Consider the following 26471-nt stretch of genomic DNA (forward strand, 5'->3'; position numbering starts at 1 on the left):
ATTATCAGCAGATTGACGTGAATGATGAATCCTGCTGGCCCCCTTAAGAGTGTGCCCTACACCTCAGATGCCATATCTGCAAAAAAGATAGGAGAATATCTACCAATTTCTAGCAATATAAATATCAGATTTTAGTCTTGCATAGAACCTGGATCCTGCCAGACTCTCCGTGGCCAGGAAGAAGCAATGTCAGAGCTCCCTGAACCTGGCCTTCATTATTTTACTTTGGGGCTGATACAGGCCTTGTAGGTACTTACAGTGAGAATCGTCTTATGAGCCTCACACCGACTCCATGGGGTGGCAGTTGCTGCAATCTGATTTAAACGGTGCCTTTTAACTTGCCAATTTACCTTGAGAAACTTATTGGATGCTAATAAATCAAGACATAACTTCACATCTGTGATCATGTGAATCTCCAGTGTGTTTTAAATTGGATCAAGCCGTTTTAATGAACATGCTCGAATGTTGTAAGACCTTTCTTTTATTGTTTAACATACACTGTTTCTGTTTAGGAATCATATTTTCTACAATAGGGCACAGCGATGGGGACTAGCTCTGCACCCTCTTTTGTCACCCTTTACATTGGTTGGTGGCAAAGAGCTTAGATTTATTGATGACATTCCGGTACGTTGGGATGGCACAGCAATGGTTAGAAGAGTATTTTCATTTACTCGGTAAAAGTAATTTTAATCCAAATTTAACCATTTCTGCAAGTAATGAAAAAAATATATTTTTGGATTTGAATTTAGGAATACATTACTAATAAAAAGAGCTCAAACTAATAGTATATACTTTTAATTTCCCTGCTACTAGAACACATCACACTAACATTAATTAACTCGTTAACCGCGGCGGAAATTCTGCGGTGCGGCCGTTTAGCGGAGTGGGTGGGGCTGCGTCGGCCAATGGACGTGCGCAGCACTACGGAGGTAGTGCTCGCGACGGCCGTTGGCCGACGAACGCACGCAATGGGTTAAAAACATAATCTTTGGTCAATTAATATTATAAATAAAACAGCAGGTCAGATGAACAGTATTCTTTGTATGTTGATAGGTATGTGTTCCAAAAATACTTTGATAACAGGATTAAAAGTCTCTAAACATGTCTTGTAGCACAATCGAGCCGTGGAAAAGATCGATAGACAATGCTGGATGACAGACATTTTCTCCGGAAACATAGCTACAAAGTGAAACATTGCAGCGATATTGATCAGATGAGAGGAGGCAAGAGAAATCTTGAGTGATGACACTTGGAATCTAACGATTTGAAACCTTAGAATCCCTAAAGCTACTAAATACAGATTTAAAGTAACACATCTTTTTACTTGAGTTAAATGTGTGCCCTGGCATAGAATGTGAACAAAACATCAACTGGTCAGTAACAAGTACCTGTACACTAAATTCAGTGTTAATTTTTTTCAATATATTTGTGGATGTTTTCTGATGTTGGACCTTGTTCACATGGGCTGCTTGAACACTGAGATTATGTATTGGTTACTTTATTCCTAATTTGCATGAAAGAATATGAATATGTGTTTCTTTTTCTATTTGCTAAAATTGCCAACTACATGTTGGTCTAAAACATTCAATAATATATTAGAATAAATGAAACACATTTGTTTTCTTTATTAGCCTTGAAGAAGATCCATACTAGTGGAAACACCGCGGCCTTCTTCGTGGTACAATAAGCAGAAGCCTGGAATAGTCAAAATGGGGTTAGGGAATCCTTTTTTGCAGATTGTTTTGCTATCCTGAGACAAGTGGAGCTTCCACAGGTAAATATTCCTCTCTTAGACGGATGAGCATGTGTAACTTTTCCAGTTTTACATATATCTTTGTACATCCCCATTGGTATAGGACCAGCATGACAATGCTGTTGGATCTCTCTTCTTGGGTTTACACCTGACCCTCAATATTGAGCCTCTCAAGATATCCATGGAGTAGGGCTAACACAGCCTATCAGGGGTGTACTGAGAGCTGTGGTGTTGAATCAGCCCTCTGAGGCCTGATGAGAGGTGCAGACTCACACATGTGCCCTCCTGGGTGCAGAGCTTAAAGTGGTCCCTGGCAGGTCTTCTAAAGGCAAAAGGGTGGACTTGTCCTTGCGAACTTTACTAAGAGGTTCAGGACATCAACAGCCTACTCTGAAGACTACTAAGACATGAGAAGCATGTCCCTGTGAGGTTTAGTAAGAGGGTTAGGGCCTACACAGCCCCCCGATAGATCTGCTAAGTAATGTAGGGAATCCCCCCTATGAGGTTTGCTAAAAAGTGCACAGATTTACACCATTTGAGATGACCTAAGAAACATCCCCTGTGAGGTCTGCTTAATGGGCAGGAACACAGCTCACGCTAGAACTGCGCAGAGATGCAGGAACTTCATGGAGCTCTTGGGTACCCGCTAAGGGGCTTGGGCCCACATATACCACATAAGGTCTGGTATGATGCCCGAGTCTTTAAGGCGTATTAACATAACATCCTTGTGAGACCTGATGAGATATTCAAGGCCCCATTGAAAACTGATGAGAGGGGCATGGACTCAGCCTCGTGAGGGTGGTATGAGGTGCATGGACATAGCTGGTGTGATGTCTGCTGAGTGGCACTGAGAAATGCCCCTGTGAGGCCTGTGAGATGCAGTGTCACAGCCCTTGTATAGTGTGCTCAGAGGTGCACAAACACAGGCCCCCGGGAGGTCTGATGACAGCTGCAGGGTGAGGTACACAGCCCATTTGAGATCTGCTGAGGGCAGAGCTCCTGTGTGATCCACTGAGAGATTACAGGGACACGGCCCTCGTGAGGTACAGGGACACAATCTGCATAAGGTCTGCTGAGAAGTGTAGACACACAGCCCCTGCGAGGTCTGTTGAGGCCACAACTGCTGCGAGGTCTTCTGAGTATATCGTCCCTGTGAGGACTGCTGAGAGGTTCATGGACATAGCTGCTGTGAGGTCTCTTAAGGACACAGCTCCTCTGAAGGCTGCTTAGAGGTTCATGGACACTGCTGCTGTGAGGTCTCTTAAGGACACAGCTCCTTTGAAGGTTGCTGAGAGGTTCATGCCACAACTGCTGTCAGGTCTTTTAAGGATCTGGCACCTCTAAAGGCTGCTGAGAGGTTCATGGACACAGCTGCTGTGAGGTCTCTCAGGGACATGGCTTCTCTGAAGGCTGCTGAGAGGTTCATGGACACAGCTGCTGTGAGGTCTTTAAAGGACATGGCACCTCTAAAGGCTGGTTAGAGGTTCATGGACACTGCAGCTGTGAGGTCTCTCAGGGACATGGCTCCTCTGAAGACTGCTGAGAGGTTCATGGACACTGCTGCTGTGAGGTCTCTTAATGACACAACTCCTCTGAAGGCTGTTGAGAGGGTCATGGACAGTGCTGCTGTGAAGTCTCTTAAGGACAGAGCTCATCTGAAGGCTGCTGAGAGGTTCATGGACACAGCTGCTGTGAGGCCTTTTAATGACACAACTCCTCTGAAGGCTGCTGAGAGGTTCATGGACACAGCTTCTGTGAGGTCTCTTAAGGACATGGCACCTCTGAAGGTTGCTGAGAGGTTCATGGACACAGCTGCCTTGAGGTCTCTCAGGGACATGTCTCCTCTGAAGGCTGCTGAGAGGTTCATTTACACTGCTGCTGTGAGGTCTTGTGGTAATGTGTACTTATTAAGCTTCTGACTTGGAATGTAGTGAGTTCATGGAGCAAGTGTTCTATATTCCTGTACCAAGATTCTCATGTTGTCAGTTGCTCCAGAGCCCCTTCTTGGATGGATGTAAACCCATATTAAACTACATGTTTCCAGTAACTCATGCGTGACTCCTCACTACAAGATTGGCGACGACCGGGATTGTTTTACTTCCAAACGTGCAAGAAGGGGCCAGAGGATGAAGCGGTGTAACACTTCAATGGATTTCAATCAGTGAAGTATTGAATTGGGTATTTTGAACTTCCATTGACCCACACGACGAGCGAGGTGAGAAATTCATTCATTCTTAGCTGCCCCGCTTTAAGAAGGAGCAACTCAGCATTAGTTCGCGGTGTGCGAGGAATTTGTAAAAAGGGAGTCGCTGAGTTGCCATGGTGCGCGGCGAAGCGGGTCTTTTGAATCCGTGACAAGTGACGGTGCTTTAAGACCTAGGGCTGCGCAATAACTAAGACTTGGCTTTGTTTAATTTTTGTTCTTTTACAAAATTTGAGCCTCTAACACTCGTATTATTGGAACAATTCTTGAAAGGGGAGCGGTGTTGCTCGCGACGACATTTCGAGCCTCTACACGCTCGCGCTTGCATCTCGCACGTTCAACCCTTACTCGCAGCAGTTAAATCAAAGACAATCAACACGCTCACAATTTATACTTATTTTTCAGCATTTAAGGCTTTTGAAAAGGAGATAAAATAGGAAGACTCCCACCTCTGCTTCTTCTCCGTTGTACTTTCGCCTTGACTAAGCAGACCATAGAGTTTAAAGCAGCACGTCCAGTGGCATGCTTCATGACTGCAGCACTCCCAGTGGTGCGTTTAAACATTGCAAGCTTGTTTCTTCATCATTTTTCTGTGACGTGCACACATTTGTTCTGTGAAAAGGGAATTTGCTTTTTCAACTTTTTGCACGTACATTCTTTCTGTTTTACGCTCACAATTTTAACATAATTTTTTTTTTGGGTGTTTTTCTTGTTGATTAGCAACATTTGTTTTATTTTGCACTGGTGTTTGTTATCTCAGCGATTTGCACGCTTCGTACCTGGTGCAAGTTGGTTTTAATCAACTATTCAACGTTTAGTGTTTTTAAGATTTTTGTTTTTTGGCGTTGAACCAACATGCAAAATATCACAGCGCCAGCTTCTTTCCTGCACGATCCTGGTGATCCTCCTCTAGAGTGGAAACTTTGGATTCGTTCATTTAAAGCTTATTTAGTAGCTATTGATGCTACCAAGTTCAAACCAGACAGGAAAAAAGGTCTCATGTATTACCATCTTGGTGTTGAGGGGCAAAATGTATTTGACCATCTTCCTGATTATGATGGTTCCGATGAGGACATTGATGAATTTGATGCAGCTATTGCTCAACTTGACAAGTATTTTGCAAAATCAAAAAACTTGGTTGTTCACAGGTTCAAGTTTTTTACCAGTTTGGATTGATGGAGTGTCTATCAAACTCCTGGTAGACACTGGTGCTCGCATTACCATCATCGATTATAAAAAATACACATTTTCTTGGAGCAGACTCTCTTTGCTTCCTCCCAATGTTTCTACGGTGGCATTTGAGGGCATCAAAGTGGATTTACTTGGGTATTTCGTGGCCAATATCAAATTTCTTGATTCACATATCAAGGGCAAAGTTTATGTTGCTCGCAAGCGTATTAATGTTCTAGGACTAATTCATCAAGCAGAATTGAAACTAGTTATAAGGCCTGGTTCAAATAATCTTGTCACAATTGAAAGAATTGTTCCCAGCTGTTGTTGTTCTGTGGATCTGTCTGGTGACAACAAGGTACAGTTGAAGTCAGATTTAGATTGGGAGAAAAAATTCGAGAAGGTTTTTCAAGACAAATTAGGAAAAATTTCAGATTTTGTTTTTGCAATAAAAGTCAAACACCAGGGTGCCCCAGTCAAACATAAGTTACGCAACATACCTCTAAGTTTGAGGAAAGAACTTTCCGTCATGCTTTCACATTTATGTGAACAAGGCATCATTGAGAAAATGGAGGGCACCCTTTGGTTGTCTCCCATAGTTCTTGCTAAGAAAAATAATGGCGAACTTAGGATGTGTGTTGACCTGAGGAGTGTCAACGAGGCAATTTGGGTGGATAATTTTCCTGTGCCAAGGATTGAGGATCTTATCACCAAAATTGGTCATTCATGTTGGTTTACAAAGCTAGACTTTAGGTCGGCTTATCATCAAGTTGTCTTAGATAAATCTTCTCGCCATTTAACTGCCTTTGTTACTCCTGAGGGAACTTTTCAGTTCTGCAGGATGCCCTTTGGTATTGCTTCTGCGGCAGCAGTTTTTCAGAGATTAATGTCTAGCATGTTTGATCACTTATCTCAGGTAGTGGTTTTCCAAGATGATATTTTGGTGTTTACAGAAAGTGGAGGTGAACATAACATTGTTGTGGAAAATGTTTTGAGTATATTAGAATCTAGAGGTGCCACTTAAAGGAAAGACAAATGCATATTCAAAACTAAAGAAATAGAATATCTGGGTCATGTTTTTTCAGCTGAAGGTATCAAACCAAAACCTTGCCTTGTAAAAAGCATTTTGGATGCCCTGGCTCCGAAGAACAAAGACCAATTACTTTCCTTTTTGGGTCTTTGCGAGTTTTATGCTAAGTTTTTGAAATATTTTGCAAACCTAACTGAAGCATTTAGGCCTTTACTTAAGAAGAATGCGGAATATAACTGGTCTGATTCTTGTGATCAGACTTTTAAGGTCATCAAAGAAAGAATTGTCAATGCTCCAGCTCTTCAATCTTTTTCAGAAAAAAGGGCTACTGTCATTACTGTGGATGCTTGTGAGTATGGCTTAGGGGCTGTCCTCACGCAAATGGAGAATGGACGTGAGTTTACTATTGGTTTCGCTTCTCGTACATTAAGAGATGCTGAACGTAAATATTCTGTGATTGAAAAAGAGTTGCTTGCCTGTGTGTGGAGTGTTGAGAAATTTAAAGCATATGTTTGGGGCAGACATTTTTCGCTGAAAACTGACCATTGTCCTTTAGTCAATATCCTTTCGGGGAAAAAAATCAAACGTACTACAGCTAGAATTTCAAGACTCGCTGCCAAACTGTTAGAATTTTCATTTACAGTAGAGTACATTCCTGGAGGGAAAAACTCCCGAGCTGATTGTCTTTCTCGACTTCCTATTGACGAATACGACAGTCATGATTGGGAAGACGAGATTGAAGAATGTTTTATTGCATACATAGGAGATGCAAGCTTTTCAGAAAGTGAATGGATTTCTGCAGTCAAATCAGATTGCACGTTAAGTGAAGTTACCACATTATTGCAATCTGGTTGGCCAAAAGAATCACAATTAACTAGAGAGTTACAACCTTTTTGGAAGGTTGCGGATGAATTGTCTTTAGAAGGTAGTTTGCTAGTTCGTGGAGAGAAGTTAGTAGTACCCTTTTCTCTTTATCAGCAAGTGATAAAGTTGGCTCACAGTGGGCATTTGGGCTCTACCCTGACTCGTATGGATTCACAGATTGAAGATTTTGTGTCAAATTGTTCCAAATGTAAATCTAGTGATAAGGTGTTGATAACTGAACGTGAAGTTGAATCAGTAAGTCTGTGTCCAAAGAGAGCGTGGCAACGTGTCAGTGTTGATTTCTTAGGACCATACCAAGTTTTACCTCATAATTTAAGATACTTCATTGTGATGGTAGATCATCTTTCCAGGTGGGTTGAGGTGGAATCTGTGTCGGAACCAACCACGAGAAAAGTGCTTGAGTGTTTTTTGAAAGTGTTTTCTAGAGAAGGTTTTCCAGCAGAACTTTTGACTGATAATGGGGTTCAATTTGTTTAATCCGAAATGTCTTCCTTTTTAGAGAATTGTAAGATTAAACATGTAAGGACACCTCTTTATCACCCCCAGAGTAATGGGAAAGTTGAGCGTTTCAACAAGGTACTAGTTGAATGCATTCAAGCTTCTATCAAGAGCAATATGGATGTGGCTCAATCAATTCATGAGCTGGTGTGGTCTCACCGCACTACTCCACATTCTGTCACTGGCAGGTCTCCTTTTGAACTCATGAGGGGTAGGGAAGCTGCTACTGAATTATGTCCGTCTTGGATTCTTAAGGTGTTACCCAAACCAGGGAACGTTGGTACTTGGTGTGAGTCCGCTGAATATAACTCAAATTTGTTCAATTCAAAAAAATTAGAAAATAAAAAGAATTCTTCGGTGAAACCTTGCAGACTAAAAGTAGGGGATTGGGTCCATGTCAGGAATCCCATCTTGGTTGGGAAAGGTTTTTCCAAGTTTAAAGATCCTGTTCAAGTTTGTGAGGTCAGGAAGAATGCTGTGAAACTTCCTGATGGTAACTGGTGGGGTATCTCTCGTGTAGCTTTAATTCCACGTAATGTTTCTGCCCCAAAGGCAGTTGCAGACTTTTCAAGAGGTGATTCTATTCCACGTAGGGGTGATCGCGTTCACCGGAGACCCACAAGATTTAATGATTTTGTTTTTCGTTAAAAGTTTTAAAAGGGGAAGGAATGATGGTTGGTGTATTCTTATTTGAATTGCTTTATTCATTCCATGTTTCTTATGTATTCTTTTTGTTTCAAAGAGGATGTTTTTATTGATCTATATGCACTCTTATTTTGGACTTGTATGTTTTTAGGAATGCACAGGTTTTGTATTTTTGTTTTATTGTCTTTTAAATTTGCCTGTTATCTTTATTTAAAAAGGGGGATGTGTGGTAATGTGTACTTATTAAGCTTCTGACTTGGAATGTAGTGAGCTCATGGAGCAAGTGTTCTATATTCCTGTACCAAGATTCTCATGTTGTCAGTTGCTCCAGAGCCCCTTCTTGGATGGATGTAAACCCATATTAAACTACATGCTTCCAGTAACTCATGCGTGACTCCTCACTACAGGTCTCTTAAGGACACAGCTCCTCTTAAGGCTGCTGAGAGGTTCATGGACACAGCTGCTGTGAGTTCTCTTAAGGACGCAGCTCCTCTGAAGGCTGCTGAGAGGTTCATGGACACTGCTGCTGTGAGGTCTCTTAAGGACACAGCTCCTCTTATGGCTGCTGAGAGGTTCATGGGCACAGCTGTTGTGAGTTCTCTTAAGGACGCAGCTCCTCTGAAGGCTGCTGAGAGGTTCATGGACACAGCTGCTGTGAGTTCTCTTAAGGACGCAGCTCCTCTGAAGGCTGCTGAGAGGTTCATGGACACTGCTGCTGTGAGGTCTCTTAAGGACACAGCTCCTCTTATGGCTGCTGAGAGGTTCATGGGCACAGCTGTTGTGAGTTCTCTTAAGGACGCAGCTCCTCTGAAGGCTGCTGAGAGGTTCATGGACACTGCTGCTGTGAGGTCTCTTAAGGACACAGCTCCTCTTAAGGCTGCTGAGAGGTTCATGGGCACAGCTGTTGTGAGTTCTCTTAAGGACGCAGCTCCTCTGAAGGCTGCTGAGAGGTTCATGGACACAGCTGCTGTGAGGTCTCTTAAGGACACAGCTTCTCTGAAGGCTGCTGAGAGGTTCATGGACACAGCTGCTGTGAGGTCTCTTAAGGACATGGCTCCTCTGAAGGCTGCTGAGAGGTTCATGGACACAGCTGCTGTGAGTTCTCTTAAGGACGCAGCTCCTCTGAAGGCTGCTGAGAGGTTCATGGACACTGCTGCTGTGAGGTCTCTTAAGGACACAGCTCCTCTTAAGGCTGCTGAGAGGTTCATGGGCACAGCTGTTGTGAGTTCTCTTAAGGACGCAGCTCCTCTGAAGGCTGCTGAGAGGTTCATGGACACAGCTGCTGTGAGGTCTCTTAAGGACACAGCTTCTCTGAAGGCTGCTGAGAGGTTCATGGACACAGCTGCTGTGAGGTCTCTTAAGGACATGGCTCCTCTGAAGGCTGCTGAGAGGTTCATGGACACTGCTGCTGTGAGGTCTGCTGAGATCTTCACAACTGCTGTTAGGTCACCCAGTGACACAGTCCCTGTGTGGGCTGGTGAGAGGTTCATGGTCACAGCCCCTGTGAGGTCTACAGAGGCCAAAGTCCCTGTGAGATGTTCTGAGGGCACAGTCCCTGAGGAGAGCTGTGAAGTGTAGGGACACAGTCCTAGTGACATGCAGGGACACAGCCAGAGGTGCAAATATATAGTAAATGTGAGGGATTCAGAGAGCCACATTGAAAAAGGTCTGCTGAGGCTTCAGTCCCTGTGACGGCTGCTGAGAGGTTCATGGTCACAGTCTGTGATGTGTGCTGAGGTTTCACTCCATGTGAGGGCTGCTGAGAGGCTCAGGGTCACAGTCCCTGTGAGGTCTGCTGAGTATAGAGTCCCTATGAGGTCTGCTGAAATGTGCATTGACACAGCCACTATGAGGTCAGCTGAGGCTTCAGTCCCTGTGAGGGCTGCTGAGAGGTTCAGGGTCACAGTCCCTGTGAGGTCTGCTGAGTATAGAGTCCCTATGAGGTCTGCTGAAATGTGCATTGACACAGCCACTATGAGGTCAGCTGAGGCTTCAGTCCCTGTGAGGGCTGCTGAGAGGTTCATGGTCACAGTCCCTGTGAGGTATGCTGAGTATAGAGTCCCTATGAGGTCTGCTGAAATGTGCATTGACACAGCCACAGCCTCAGAACCCCCGACCTGCGCATCAAATGCTGATCCCTCTAAACGTGGCTAGACCGGGGTCATTTACATGTGAATACAAGCCCCCCCTCCCCCTCCCTCGGCCCTCAGAGAAGGAGATGTTGTTTGAGATGGATTAACTCTCTCGCATCAGAGACTACGCGCCCCTCCTCTGCAGCCGTGAAGCAAGTGGGGAGAAGAGACGAGGGAGACAGGCCCCTGGGAGGGGCCCGAGGCCCCCACTGTGTCGGGGCTAATTTGAAAACAGAGTTCATGGTTTAATCACAATACACAGATGGAGGCGTGAGGGGGAGGGGGCAGAAGAGGGGCTCCATGTTCATGGTCCAGGGGTCCTTTCCATCACAGCCCGGCCGGAGATCGCGGAGGCCGAGGGGAGGGGCTGGACCTCAGGGGGCGGCGAGGGGTGGGTTGTGGGGAAATCACTAAAGTTTATATAACATTTCCTATCACTGAGGAAACCACACACAGTGGTGGTCACGGGGCAGGACGTCACTCACAGGTGCAACACGGCACTCACAGGAGCAGCACGGCACTCACAGGAGCAGCACGACACTCACAGGGGCCGCACTCACTGTAGCACACAAGAGCGGCACACAACCGGCACCGGCATGAATGAATGAATGAACGAATTAAATAATTAATTAAGTGGTGTTTATAAAGAGCTGTTATTGCCTCTAGGCACGCCCTGGAGCCAGCCTGAGAACAACATACTCTACTTGTGACAACATAGCGGTGTGATGGGGGCATTCAGAGTACCAAGCGCTATGGTAGCACAAACAGCCACCTGTTTAATTGATTCTTAAAACTCTTGCGATTTCTGATGAATCTAAGGGTCTTCTGTGCAGGGGCCACTCGGGCTCTCATACTGTGTCCTGGGTTTAGGGGTCGCCCTGGCACTGCCTTCGCTACCTTGCCATGATGATAGCGCCCTGACACTCTCTCGCCATGCACTCTGGTGCTCTCTCTCACTCTTTCTTATTAGGGTCTCTCTGGTGCTCTCTCACTATGTCTTATTAGGGTCTCTCTGGTGCTCTCTCACTATGTCTTATGGCTAGGAGTCACTCTGGTGCTCTCACTCACTGTGTCTTATGGCTAGGAGTCACTCTGGTGTTCTCTCTCACTCTTTCTTATTAGGGTCTCTCTGGTGCTCTCTCTCACTATGTCTTATGGCTGGGAGTCACTCTGGTGCTCTCTCTCACTCTTTCTTATTAGGGTCTCTCTGGTGCTCTCTCTCACTATGTCTTATGGCTGGGAGTCACTCTGGTGCTTTCACTCACTGTGTCTTATGGCTAGGAGTCACTCTGGTGTTCTCACTGTGTCTTATGGCTAGGAGTCACTCTGGTGCTCTCACTCACTGTGTCTTATGGCTGGGAGTCACTCTGGTGCTTTCACTCACTGTGTCTTATGGCTAGGAGTCACTCTGGTGTTCTCACTGTGTCTTATGGCTAGGAGTCACTCTAGTGCTCTCACTCACTGTGTCTTATGGCTGGGAGTCACTCTGGTGCTTTCACTCACTGTGTCTTATGGCTAGGAGTCACTCTGGTGCTCTCACTAGCTGTGTCTTATGGCTAGGAGTCACTCTGGTGCTCTCACTCACTGTGTCTTATGGCTAGGAGTCACTCTGGTGCTTTCACTCACTGTGTCTTATGGCTAGGAGTCACTCTAGTGCTCTCACTCACTGTGTCTTATGGCTGGGAGTCACTCTGGTGCTTTCACTCACTGTGTCTTATGGCTAGGAGTCACTCTGGTGCTCTCACTGTGTCTTATGGCTAGGGGTCACTCTGGTGCTCTCACTCACTGTGTCTTATGGCTAGGAGTCACTCTGGTGCTCTCTCTCACTCTTTCTTATTAGGGTCTCTCTGGTGCTCTCTCTCACTATGTCTTATGGCTGGGAGTCACTCTGGTGCTTTCACTCACTGTGTCTTATGGCTAGGAGTCACTCTGGTGTTCTCACTGTGTCTTATGGCTAGGAGTCACTCTGGTGCTCTCACTCACTGTGTCTTATGGCTGGGAGTCACTCTGGTGCTTTCACTCACTGTGTCTTATGGCTAGGAGTCACTCTGGTGTTCTCACTGTGTCTTATGGCTAGGAGTCACTCTGGTGCTCTCACTAGCTGTGTCTTATGGCTAGGAGTCACTCTGTTGCTCTCACTCCCTGTGTCTTATGGCTAGGAGTCACTCTGGTGCTTTCACTCACTGTGTCTTATGGCTAGGAGTCACTCTGGTGCTCTCACTCACTGTGTCTTATGGCTAGGAGTCACTCTGGTGCTCTCTCTCACTCTTTCTTATTAGGGTCTCTCTGGTGCTCTCTCTCACTATGTCTTATGGCTGGGAGTCACTCTGGTGCTTTCACTCACTGTGTCTTATGGCTAGGAGTCACTCTGGTGTTCTCACTGTGTCTTATGGCTAGGAGTCACTCTGGTGCTCTCACTCACTGTGTCTTATGGCTGGGAGTCACTCTGGTGCTTTCACTCACTGTGTCTTATGGCTAGGAGTCACTCTGGTGTTCTCACTGTGTCTTATGGCTAGGAGTCACTCTGGTGCTCTCACTAGCTGTGTCTTATGGCTAGGAGTCACTCTGGTGCTCTCACTCACTGTGTCTTATGGCTAGGAGTCACTCTGGTGCTTTCACTCACTGTGTCTTATGGCTAGGAGTCACTCTAGTGCTCTCACTCACTGTGTCTTATGGCTGGGAGTCACTCTGGTGCTTTCACTCACTGTGTCTTATGGCTAGGAGTCACTCTGGTGCTCTCACTGTGTCTTATGGCTAGGGGTCACTCTGGTGCTCTCACTCACTGTGTCTTATGGCTAGGAGTCACTCTGGTGCTCTCTCTCACTCTTTCTTATTAGGGTCTCTCTGGTGCTCTCTCTCACTATGTCTTATGGCTGGGAGTCACTCTGGTGCTTTCACTCACTGTGTCTTATGGCTAGGAGTCACTCTGGTGTTCTCACTGTGTCTTATGGCTAGGAGTCACTCTGGTGCTCTCACTCACTGTGTCTTATGGCTGGGAGTCACTCTGGTGCTTTCACTCACTGTGTCTTATGGCTAGGAGTCACTCTGGTGTTCTCACTGTGTCTTATGGCTAGGAGTCACTCTGGTGCTCTCACTAGCTGTGTCTTATGGCTAGGAGTCACTCTGGTGCTCTCACTCACTGTGTCTTATGGCTAGGAGTCACTCTGGTGCTTTCACTCACTGTGTCTTATGGCTAGGAGTCACTCTAGTGCTCTCACTCACTGTGTCTTATGGCTGGGAGTCACTCTGGTGCTTTCACTCACTGTGTCTTATGGCTAGGAGTCACTCTGGTGTTCTCACTGTGTCTTATGGCTAGGAGTCCCTCTGGTGCTCTCACAAGCTGTGTCTTATGGCTACGAGTCACTCTGGTGCTCTCACTCACTGTGTCTTATGGCTAGGAGTCACTCTGGTGCGCTCTCACTGTGTCTTATGGTTAGGAGTCACTGGTGCCCTCTCTCACTGTGCCTTATGTCTAGGAGTCACTCTGGTGCTCTCACTCACTGTGTCTTATGGTTAGGAGTCACTCTGGTGCTCCCACTAGCTGTGTCTTATGTTTAGGAGTCACTCTGGCGCTCTCTCACTGTGTCTTATGGCTAGGAGTCACTCTGGTGCTTTCACTCACTGTGTCTTATGGCTAGGGGTCACTCTGGTGCTCTCACTCACAGTGTCTTATGTCTAGGAGTCACTCTGGTGCTCTCACTCACTGTTTCTTATGGTTAGGAGTCACTCTGGTGCTCTCTCTCAAAGTCTTATGGCTAGGAGTCACTCTGGTGCTCTCTCACTGTGTCTTATGGCTAGGAGTCACTCTGGTGCTCCCACTCACTGTGACTTATGGCTAGGAGTCACTCTGGTGTTCTCACTGTGTCTTATGGTTAGGAGTCACTGGTGCTCTCTCTCACTGTGTCTTATGGCTAAGAGTCACTCTGGTGCTCTCACTCACAGTGTCTTATGGGTAGGAGTCACTTTGGTGCTCTCACTCACTGTGTCTTATGGTTAGGAGTCACTGGTGCTCTCTCTCACTGTGTCTTATGGCTAAGAGTCACTCTGGTGCTCTCACTCACAGTGTCTTATGGGTAGGAGTCACTTTGGTGCTCTCACTCTGTGTCTTATGGTTAGGAGTCACTCTGGTGCTCTCTCACTGTGCCTTTTGGTTCGGAGTCACTCTGGTGCTTTCACTCACTGTGTCTTATGGCTAGGAGTCAATGGTGCTGGGGGGCGTGGCTAGACGCCCAAGGAGTATGGACGCGTCTGCGTGAGGCTCCCGGTCCTGGAGCGGAGAAGTCCGTTTCCGCGATGATTTCCTGAGAGGCAGCTGGCAACATTTAATATCGGAAGTGCTCCTGCATCGCGCACAGTGTTTTACGAACAGATTTGAGCTGATTTGTTTTACCTTCATCAGGTAATGAGTGTTTGCTCGTCTCAGCTGCAGCGCGGCCGCCATTTTGAATTTCGGCGGAATGGCCTCTCCCTTCATGAGCTTCTTCCACAAAGCATTCTAAAGACATGATTCTAGTGGCAATTGATGTCTCCTTTACCCATGATGCCTGCAAGACCGGTTTTCCAAGTTTTTCTTTGTTGCTGTCTCTGTTTTTACCTCAGCCTGCATGAATACTAGCAGTGGCCGCCATTTTAGGTGACGACTCGCCTCATCGCTCTCTCCTGATGTATTTTTGCTGCCCAATTCTGGTTTGGCGCCTGGCTCGATCTGCAAAGCCGTGCTTTGGGTCCACGAAAGTTCCTAGCTGCTATTCTCCAGTACCACTTTTTTCGTGGATTGCAGCTTCCAATAACCTTATTGGCAAATAAGTTTTGGTCTGCTTTATTCGCCCTCGCTACCACCCTGCTTGCTGACTCACGACCAGCTAATGCGCACCATATTCGGTGGTTTCTTCTTTTTATTGCGCCTTGCTACTAGTCCTACTAGCTGATGGGTAGGACGCTGGGCGCTCATACCAGTCCGCCCCTGCCGCCGCGTTCATTTGTCAAAAACTCTACTTTATTCTCACAACTTTCCAAGCTGGAAGATTCGCAGTTGCCTGAGGAAGGGGCTGAGCATTCGATGATGGATCCTGCACCGGCTACAACTGCTAAGTCGAACGTGAAGAGGCTAAAAAAAAGACCCTCCCTCACCTCCCAAAACATCCCCGGATATCTCCATGGAACTTTTGCTACATGAGATAAGGGCTCTTAGACCCTTTATGGAGGAAACAAATTCCACATTACAAGCCCTCTCTGACAAATGGGGGCAACTCGACACAAGGCTTACAGCGGTTGAACATAATGTTGCCACCCTTAGTGACACTACTAAGACTGTTCCTGTCTTGCACTCGCAAATTATTACCCTCCAGAAACAAGTCGAAGACCTTGAAAATCGCAATCGGAGGAATAACCTCCGCATTTTTGGCCTGGGGGAGGGACTTGAAGGGAGTGACCCTATTGCGTTCTTTAAGACCTTCCTCCCTAAAGTCCTTCACCTGTCGGACGGAACTATGCTCAACATTCAACAAGCCCACAGGCTAGGGCGTGTTCCCTCTGCTGGCTCCTCTTCCCAACGACCGAGGGGTGTCATCATCTATTTCTTAGAATACACAGATTTGCTAAAGGTGTTGGCGGCGGCCAAAGCTCTTCAACGTGTCACATGGTCAGGTTCCACGTTGTTCTTTGCGCAGGATTACTCTAAGGCCACTGCCGACAGGCGTAAAGCTTTCCTGAATCTCCGACCTGTTCTTCGTTCTATGGGGGCTAGATTTGGCCTCTTTCACCCTTGTCTTTTCAAGGTCACGTACAATAACAGGACTACGACTTACGAAGATCCTGGGTGCCTGCAGAGCTTTATCGAATCACACAGGATGGATGCCACCACCTCTTCGGAAGCTTCCTCCTCACATGTTGCTTAATCGTTACTAAATATTTTTGTCTTTCTATCATTTTTCCAGCTCCACAGTCTCTCCAATTGCTAGTTGAAGTTATTCCCATTTTATTCTATATAGTAGTGCTAGTTATTTGTGATGTTTTTCACTGCATTAAGGGTTCTGCATTTTTACAGTATTGTTCTTTTATATTTTTCTTTTTTTTTTTTTAGGCTCGTATTTTCTTGGTGCTTGTCTTTTACAGTTGCCTCTTGAGATTAATTTTTGTCATATGTTCTTGTTTCACAGTTATGATGTCCTCTTATGCGGTCTTCCCTGTTCCCCACCGGATCCTCCCTGGACGTGTGTCTGCTCCATGTGGTTTCACCCACCCTCCCACCCATTCTCTCCTTTTGTAGGTATGTTTTACATTGTGGTGTGCGTCTTCTTTGGTGTACTGTTTTTGTTTCGGTGTTCTGCTCTTTCATGTGTATCTCATTGCCTTTATGGTATCCCTATTGCTCCGACTTCCTTTCTCCTACTTATTTTTATCCTCTTCTCTATGCTTGCTTTGTCTTTTTCTTCTATCTCTCTCTTTAATCAAAAGATTTCTTTTGTGCCATGCATCTTTTCCATTTTCTACGGATTTTGTACTGCACTGACTTTATGCTTTCGAATTGCATTCTGTATGACTTATGATTGCTTATGTCTTTGAAACTAGTTACATGGAACGTTAGGGGTTTACACTCTCCCATTAAGCGGCAAAGGATCTTGACCCATCTGGCCAAATTAAATGCGGACATTGTTTTTTTACAAGAGACCCACCTCTCCGCTGATGAATCGTTAAAGTTGAAAAGGGGCTGGGTAGGGGAGGTCTTCTTCTCTCCTGGGGATGGCAAACGGAATGGGGTGATGTCAAACTGTCCTTTAAAGGGGTTCCTGTGTCTCTGTTTAATGTATACGCCCCAACTTGCGGAGAACCATCTTTTTGGTCCACTTTAGCTGCTTAGATTGCCCTGGGTTTAGAGGACAATTTTATTTTTGCTGGTGACTGTAATCAAGTTTTTGACCCCTTCATTGATAGGAGCTCCAAGGTTCCTTATATTCCCAACAAACCTCAGAAATCATTTGTACGAGTTATTTCCCAGCACCAACTCTTTGACGCCTGGCGTCTCTGTAACCCAACCACCAGAGAGTACACTTTTTATTCCCCCTCACATCACACTCAATCAAGAATTGACTACATTTTTGTTTCTCACTCTATCTCACAAACCCTTACACACGCAGAAATTGGCCCTATTTTGTTATCTGATCATGCCCCTGTGTCAATTGGTCTCGAAATTCTCCCTCAAGCCACAGGTCCTAAGAGGTGGCGCTTTAATAATACCCTCCTTCTGGACCCGAAATTTACCGCTGCTTTTACAACTTTTTTTGAAGAGTTTTTTGTATTTAATACTGACCAATCCATGCCCTTCTCAACCATTTGGGATGCTTTCAAAGCCTCAGCGAGAGATTTTGTGATTGGCTTTGTTGCTAAGAGGCGGAAACTCTCCCGCAAATTTACTGCTGACCTTTTACGGGACATCAAAGCATTGGAACACTCCTTTTACACTTCGCATTCGAGCCATTCCCTCACAGCCCTCATTAACGCCAAATTAGCATTTAACAAGAAATCTACGGAAGATGCTTCTTTGTACTTGTTGAAGTCCAGTGCTAAATTTTATGGGGGCAAAAACAAGGCAGGGAAGATATTAGCTAACTACCTGAAAGTTAAACAGAATAGACTTAATATCGAGTCCATATATGATGACTGCCTGGATTTAAAATTTAAAGATTCGGATATTCTGAACGAATTCTCCCTATTTTATAAATCCCTCTATACCTCAGAATCGCAGCCCTCTGATGGCTCTCTTTCCCAGTTTTTTTCAACACTTCAGACTCCTCCCTGTCATCAGCCGGATCTCAGTCTCCTGGAGTCCGATCTAACTCACCAAGAACTGTCAGCAGCACTCCAACTGCTCAAGAAAGATAAGGCGCCGGGGCCTGATGGCTTCACAGTAGAGTTCTTCCAGCACTTTTCTAAGCTCCTGTTACCCAAGTTGCACTCCCTTATAGCTTCCTTTAACACACTGGGTTGTTCTTCAGGTTCCTTTTCGGAGGCACACATATGCCTGATACCGAAGGAAGGAAAAGACCATAGACACTGCAAAAATTATAGGCCTATTTCTTTGGTCAATATAGATTATAAGATTTTCTCAAAAGCCTTATCCATACGTCTTGACTCCTACTTGCCTGACTTACTAGAAGCGGAACAATCAGGCTTTGTCAAGGGCAGATTTATCACGGACAATACCAGACTTCTTTTCGATGTCTTGACCAAATCCTCGTCCCTGAAGCATCCCCTGGCAGCAATAGCGCTTGATGCCGAGAAGGCGTTTGATAGGGTTGAATGGAAGTATTTGTTTTATACTCTTCGTTGGTTTGGTTTCGGTCCCAAGTTTGTGTCCTTGATTTCTCTCCTTTATTCCAACCCGCGTGCGGCTATTTGTGCCAACGGTCTGATTTCCCCATTTTTCGAATTGGGCAGGGGAGTTCGTCAGGGCTGCCCTCTTTCTCCTTTTCTTTTTAATTTGGCTTTGGAGCCCTTTCTCTCTAAGCTTCGTCAGAATCCAAATTTATTCGGCTTTCAATCAACGAGCATCCACCTTAAATTAGCTGCCTATGCAGATGACATTTTACTTTTTATGTCCAACCCTAGTGTTTCTGTTCCTGCCTTTTTGGCGGATGTACAGGCATATTCTAACATCTCTGGCTATAAATTGAATAGCGATAAATGTGAGATTCTCCCCCTAACCAAGTACACATTTAAAGCAGATTTCAGCGCCTCAAATTTTACGTGGAGCCCCTCTCATATTAAATACTTGGGCATGTATATTACTCCCTCAATATCTGACACAGTAGCGCTATGTTTAAATAAATGTACACAAAAAATTACTGACTTAACGGCCAAGTGGCATCCACTATACCTATCGTGGTGGGGTCGGTTAGACACCATAAAGATGATGCTTGCACCCATTGTACTATACACCATATCCAACATTCCAGTCCCCATCCCGGCCAAATTCTTTAAAAAAATTAATTCCACCCTTTCTTCCTTCTTGTGGAATTCAAAGCGGCCTCGTATGTCATTAGCTAAATTAATTCGCCCAAAGGCTGAGGGAGGAGTTAATTTTCCTGATTTCCAGGTTTATCAAAAAGCTTTCCTTCTACGACAAGCCTCACTCTGGTTGCTTGACCCCCTGAAGAACTGTCCTCTATGGTTTAGGATAGAGCGTCTTTTCCTTTCTCCTTTCTCCTTTTCTGAATACCTTTCATTTTCACGCAAACCGCAGGCGGTGTCCTCTCCTATAATTAAATTGACTTCCAAGCTCCTGCTGTCCTCACCTTCTCCTCCCCCAGATTCGATTGACTACTTCCTAAATTCAACAATTTGGCATAATAAGGACTTGGTTGTCCGTGGTAAACCATTCTTCTGGAAGACCTGGCGTCGAAAGGGTTTAATATGGGTACACCAACTTTTCTCAGATTCAAATTTTATGTCCTTTCACTCACTCAAACAGCGTTTTGACTTGCCTGCCTCATTCACACATAAATATCCTTTACTCAAGTTGGCTGTGATGGATAGGTTTGATCACCTATCTGCTTTGCCTCAGGTCCCCACATCCCAGACTTCTTTCTCACAACTCTCCTCCTTACTTAAGTCTAAACCCTCGGCTTCTAACATATATAAACACTTGCAAGGGGCAGACGTTCTTAGACAGAAATCTAAGGTGGAGGATGCTTGGGAGCGCGATCTTCAACTTACATGGCCACTATCTCTTTGGAATAATATCTGGCTCAAGTTGCGTAAATCCTCCAGGGCAGCAAATCTCACACAAACGCTATTTTTTGTATATAATCGTATTTTACTTACGCCAAGTGCTTTGAGCAGAAGATTCGCATCTACTCCAGATACGTGTTGGTCATGCTCGTCCCCAAACGCTGACATATTTCATGCGCTATTTCTATGCCCACTTGTGCAAAGCTTTTGGGAGCGAGTTTGGTCCCAAATAAATTTAATTTTTGACACTACATTTCCCTTTTCTATCCCTCATATTTTCTTGGGGAGTCTTTCACCATGCTGGGAGAATGTCCCAGGCAATACTAAAATTGTTGATTTGCTGTTAGCGGCTGCGTTTCAGCAGATCACGGTTAATTGGAAAGACTCTACAAAAATTTCTTACAAGGCGTGGTGGTACGTAGTTTGCCATAATCACAGGCTGGACACCTCCTTTGTATATCCAATGCAGTTGGCAACGAAGCGTCTGGACCTGTGGTCCCCTGTTACACTGTACCTCGACTTGTGTGCTAAAAAATCCTCTCAGCTAAAGCCGTCCCAACCAGAGGTCTTAAAGCCCCCATGAACCCCTTATGCGTTCCCAGATTTATTTCCAAATTTTTAATACTGTTTTGAGCTATTTTCTCTGCATCACTAGCCTATCTTCTACTCATGAGTTTGTTTTTAAGCAGTATAAGTCTATTGTAATGTGATGGCATGAAATTATCGCTTTCTTTTTGTTCTATGTCAATGGATTACCTTGATATGTATTTATTGTTATTGCTTGCAGTATGGATACCTCTGTTTGTCTCAATAAAATTCTTCTTTCAAACTTAAAAAGGAGTCAGTGGTGCTCTCTCTCACTGTGTCTTATGGCTAGGAGTCACTCTGATGCTCTCACTCACTGTGTCTTATGGCTAGGAGTCACTCTGGTGCTCTCACTCACTGTCTTATGGCTAGGAGTCACTCTGGTGCTCTCACTCACTGTGTCTTATGACTAGGAGTCACTCTGGTGCTCTCACTCCCTGTGTGTTATGGCTAGGAGTCACTCTGGTGCTTTCACTCACTAGTGTCGCTCTGGTGCTCTCATTCACTGTGTCTTATGGTTAGGAGTCACTTTGGTGCTCTCTCACTATGTCTTATGGCTAGGAGTCACTCTGGTATTCTCACTGTGTCTTATGGCTAGGTGTCACTCTGGTGCTCTCTCACCATGTCCTATGGTTAGGAGTCACTCTGGTGCTCTCTCTCAATGTCTTATGGCTAGGAGTCACTCTGGTGCTCTCTCACTGTGTCTTATGGCTAGGAGTCACTTTGGTGCTCTCACTCACTGTGACTTATGGCTAGGAGTCACTCTGGTGTTCCCACTGTGTCTTATGGCTAGGTGTCACTCTGGTGCTCTCTCACTGTGCCTTGTGGTTAGGATTCACTCTGGTGCTTTCACTCACTGTGTCTTATGGCTAGGAGTCAATCTGGTGTTCTCACTGTGTCTTATGGTTAGGAGTCACTGGTGCTCTCTCTCACTGTGTCTTATGGCTAGGAGTCACTCTGATGCTCTCTCACTGTGCCTTGTGGTTCGGAGTCACTCTGGTGCTTTCACTCACTGTGTCTTATGGCTAGGAGTCACTGGTGCTCTCACTCACTGTGTCTTATGGCTAGGAGTCACTCTGATGCTCTCACTCACTGTGTCTTATGGCTAGGAGTCACTCTGGTGCTCTCACTCACTGTCTTATGGCTAGGAGTCACTCTGGTGCTCTCACTCACTGTGCCTTATGGCTAGGAGTCACTCTGGTGCTCTCACTCACTGTGTCTTTTGGTTAGGAGTCACTCTGATGCTCTCACTCACTGTGTGTTATGGCTAGGAATCACTCTGGTGCTTTCACTCACTAGTGTCGCTCTGGTGCTCTCATTCACTGTGTCTTATGGTTAGGAGTCACTTTGGTGCTCTCTCACTATGTCTTATGGCTAGGAGTCACTCTGGTGCTCTCTCACTGTGCCTTGTGGTTAGGATTCACTCTGGTGCTTTCACTCACTGTGTCTTATGGCTAGGGGTCACTCTGGTGCTCTCACTCACAGTGCCTTATGTCTAGGAGTCACTCTGGTGCTCTCACTCACTGTGTCTTATGGTTAGGAGTCACTCTGGTGCTCCCACTAGCTGTGTCTTATGTTTAGGAGTCACTCTGGTGCGCTCTCTCAATGTCTTATGGCTAGGAGTCACTCTGGTGCTCTCTCACTGTGTCTTATGGCTAGGAGTCACTTTGGTGCTCTCACTCACTGTGACTTATGGCTAGGAGTCACTCTGGTGTTCCCACTGTGTCTTATGGCTAGGTGTCACTCTGGTGCTCTCTCACTGTGCCTTGTGGTTAGGATTCACTCTGGTGCTTTCACTCACTGTGTCTTATGGCTAGGGGTCACTCTGGTGCTCTCACTCACAGTGTCGTATGTCTAGGAGTCACTCTGGTGCTCTCACTCACTGTTTCTTATGGTTAGGAGTCACTCTGGTGCTCCCACTAGCTGTGTCTTATGGTTAGGAGTCACTCTGGTGCTCTCTCTCAAAGTCTTATGGCTAGGAGTCACTCTGGTGCTCTCTCACTGTGTCTTATGGCTAGGAGTCACTCTGGTGCTCTCACTCACTGTGACTTATGGCTAGGAGTCACTCTGGTGTTCTCACTGTGTCTTATGGTTAGGAGTCACTGGTGCTCTCTCTCACTGTGTCTTATGGCTAAGAGTCACTCTGGTGCTCTCACTCACAGTGTCTTATGGGTAGGAGTCACTTTGGTGCTCTCACTCACTGTGTCTTATGGTTAGGAGTCACTCTGGTGCTCTCTCACTGTGCCTTTTGGTTCGGAGTCACTCTGGTGCTTTCACTCACTGTGTCTTATGGCTAGGAGTCAGTGGTGCTCTCTCTCACTGTGTCTTATGGCTAGGAGTCACTCTGATGCTCTCACTCACTGTGTCTTATGGCTAGGAGTCACTCTGGTGCTCTCACTCACTGTCTTATGGCTAGGAGTCACTCTGGTGCTCTCACTCACTGTGTCTTATGACTAGGAGTCACTCTGGTGCTCTCACTCCCTGTGTGTTATGGCTAGGAGTCACTCTGGTGCTTTCACTCACTAGTGTCGCTCTGGTGCTCTCATTCACTGTGTCTTATGGTTAGGAGTCACTTTGGTGCTCTCTCACTATGTCTTATGGCTAGGAGTCACTCTCGTATTCTCACTGTGTCTTATGGCTAGGTGTCACTCTGGTGCTCTCTCACTGTGCCTTGTGGTTAGGATTCACTCTGGTGCTTTCACTCACAGTGTCTTATGTCTAGGAGTCACTCTGGTGCTCTCACTCACTGTGTCTTATGGTTAGGAGTCACTCTGGTACTCTCTCTAGCTGTGTCTTATGGTTAGGAGTCACTCTGGTGCTCTCTCTCAATGTCTTATGGCTAGGAGTCACTCTGGTGCTCTCTCACTGTGTCTTATGGCTAGGAGTCACTCTGGTGCTCTCACTCACTGTGACTTATGGCTAGGAGTCACTGGTGCTCTCTCTCACTGTGTCTTATGGCTAGGAGTCACTCTGGTGCTCTCACTCACTGTGTCTTATGGGTAGGAGTCACTCGGGTGCTCTCACTCACTAGTGTCGCTCTGGTGCTCTCACTCACTGTGTCTTATGGCTAGGAGTCACTCTGTTGCTCTCACTCACTGTGTCTTATGGCTAGGAGTCACTCTGGTGCTCTCACTCACTGTGTCTTATGGCTAGGAGTCACTCTGGTGCTCTCACTCACTGTGTCTTATGGCTAGGAGTCACTCTGGTGCTCTCACTCACTGTGTCTTATGGCTAGGAGTCACTCTGGTGCTCTCACTCACTGTGTCTTATGGCTAGGAGTCACTCTGGTGCTCTCACTCACTGTGTCTTATGGTTAAAAGTCACTCTGGTGTTCTCACTGTGTCTTATGGTTAGGAGTCACTCTGGTGAGGCGTGGCTACGAGCGTCAAGATGGCGGTCACACCATAGGTGTGCTCCGGACCCCTCCTTCATCCGCTTGGCCATCCGTTACCATCGGGACTCCCTGACAACTTGAATCGAGCACCTTGCTGCCCGGGGGTCTCCGCAGCTACGTTTGGGACTGTGGTGGTGATTTGGATTGGTGTGGGCGGTCCAGGTCTCCTGGACCCACCTCGCGGCACCTTTAAAATGGCGGCCTCTGCCACGAAGGTCCCGGACCCGCTGCCGGCCCGCCAGCCTGGATTGACTGCATTTGCCTACACAGTGAGGCCCCTGTTGTAACTGGCACCCCCCTGCTTTGCTGATATCGGCCGGTCTCCCCCCCTGCAAGGCCTGGTTGAACCGAGCGCTGGCGCACTGGATGGCCGCCGAGAGACGGCGGTGACATCGGCCGTCGGTCAGGCGGCAAAGGACTGCGGATTGACGGTGCCTGGAGGTCTGCGACGCTCCTGCCCAAGGCTTGTCCGCTCCTCCGACGTGGGCCTGGCTCTGCCTGCTATAACTCGGCTCTGCGGGGGCCCTTGCGCCTGCAATCAGTGATCCTGGTATGCCTGTGCAGTGTGCCTGGGGACGCCGGAGCCTTCCTTGTTGCTCCCGAGGCCGAGGCCTGGCCTAGCGCGCCAACCGCTGGGAACTGGTGTTTGCGGTGCATCCCGCGGGGGGCGACGATCCCTGTCTCCACCCTGTGACCTGGACCGGTGTGCCCAGTACCGTGTGCCTCTGCCGGTGGTGTGTATGTCTGGAGGCAGTGGGCCCCGCTCTCCCGGACTGCAGCTGTTGGTGCCCCGGGCCCCCATCACATCGCGGCTGCAGGACTTGAAGGTCTAACCCTGCTATCCCCCGGGGCCTGGACTTGAAACTTTGGCACCGCGGACCCCCACCACACCACAGCTGCGAGATTTGTTGGGCTGGTACCTGCCGTCCTTCGGGGCCCGGACTGGAAACAATTGGCGCCGCGGGCCTCCATTGCGCCACGGCAGCAGACTTGGTTGGGCAAGGCGGATTCCTGACGTAGCCTCGAGCCTTCGCTCGCTGTGTGGACTGCTGAGGTGGCGCTCTGTCATTGCCCCCCTCTCTGCCCTGAGCGGACTCCACCGGTGTCGTGGGCCTCCGCCTGCTGCATGATCCATTGGGGCTGTGGTATCCCACAGGGGGATATCACCGGTGCCGCTGGACGATCTCCTGAGAGCGGTGCTCTCCCCCGCCACCCCCTGGGCCCAAACAACATCTCTGAGAGTGAAGGGCCTGCGGAGTCTACATGGGAGAGGCCTGCACGCTTCCTGATTGCCCCTGCTGAACCTGAGGCCTGTACCGCTGCTGCAGGCACCGCTAGCAGTTGGTGGGAGCTCTGCGGCGGGCGGCGAGCCCCTGCGCCTTGGACTGGAGGTACGGAGTGGGGGTGCTGAGGCATCTGGGTTTGGGTGGAGGATTCGGCCGTCGGTCGGGTGGCAGGTGGGTGTGTGGGGCCCTGGTTAGCACAGCTTCCTTTCCCTCCATCCCGCCTCCTTCCCCTCTCCCCCACTCCCGACGCGCCTCCTGCGACCTGTGGCTGAGGTGAACTGACCCTGCTGGGCCTCTCCTCTCTGGGCCTGGCACTGACCATTACTGCGCTTCCATGGTCACCTGTCCACATCAGTCCTGGACCCGCTAATATCCCTGCAGACATTGTGTGTAGCTGTCCGGCGGAGCTTTCTGTGGCACTGGCGGGGAGGTCCCTGTTTAGCCTTTGATCATGGTCCTTCTCCCTCCCTCCTCTAAGACTCCGGCCGCACATTTCGGGCGGTGACAATTTGTCCCATGCCGAGTCCCTACGCTAGCTGCTTGTCCCTACTGACCCACTGCTCACCCGCTTCAGCTTGTTGACGTCCCACTGTGGGGTCTGCTTGTGGGGTCTGTGGAATCCTTGACTCCCAGGAGCTGCCATGGGCAGAACAGACAGATCGGCGAAGACCCCTGCCACCCAGACGAAGATGGATCGCTTTACTATCTTGGAAGCGGGGGCTACCGGGGGAGTGGCTGAACAGAAGGCCCCTCCGTCCGCAGACTTGGCCACCATCCTCCAGGCCATCCACGCATCCCAGACCTCGGTGGAGGGTAAAATCGCAGAAGTGCGAGTCGACATGACTCTCATTCGGCAGGACCTCCGTAACGCCACTGCCTGGATTACAGAGACTGAAGCCCGCATCTCCACTGTCGAAGATGACATTCAACAACTTAAGGGGCAGGTGGCACGTCTTCAGTCGCACACTCAGAAGTTGCACCGCCGGGCAGAGAATGCTGAAAATAGATCTCGACGCAATAACCTCCGCTTGGTGGGCTTTCCGGAGGGAGTGGAGCAGGGCTGCGTGGCGAATTTCTTGGAGAAGTGGCTGCGGTCGTGGGTCCCGAGGGGCTCTCTCCCCCCATGGTTTGCGATCGAGCGGGCCCACCGGTCTTTGGCCC

At 47.4% G+C, this 26471-nt stretch overlaps 1 long non-coding RNA gene across 1 annotated transcript in view; it reads left to right on the top strand.

Moving 5' to 3' along the window:
* The window catches only part of LOC146830111 (uncharacterized), a 119046-nt gene that overhangs the window by 22272 nt on the left and 70303 nt on the right, over positions 1–26471 (top strand). Inside the window, exon 2 of the long non-coding RNA XR_014961128.1 lies at positions 16475–16584. This is a non-coding gene — a long non-coding RNA (uncharacterized LOC146830111). The remainder of the gene's footprint in view (positions 1–16474; positions 16585–26471) is intronic.

The sequence above is a fragment of the Triturus cristatus genome, chromosome 5_1, assembly GCF_964204655.1.
Source record: "Triturus cristatus chromosome 5_1, aTriCri1.1, whole genome shotgun sequence".
In the NCBI taxonomy this organism is placed as follows: Eukaryota; Metazoa; Chordata; class Amphibia; order Caudata; family Salamandridae; genus Triturus; species Triturus cristatus.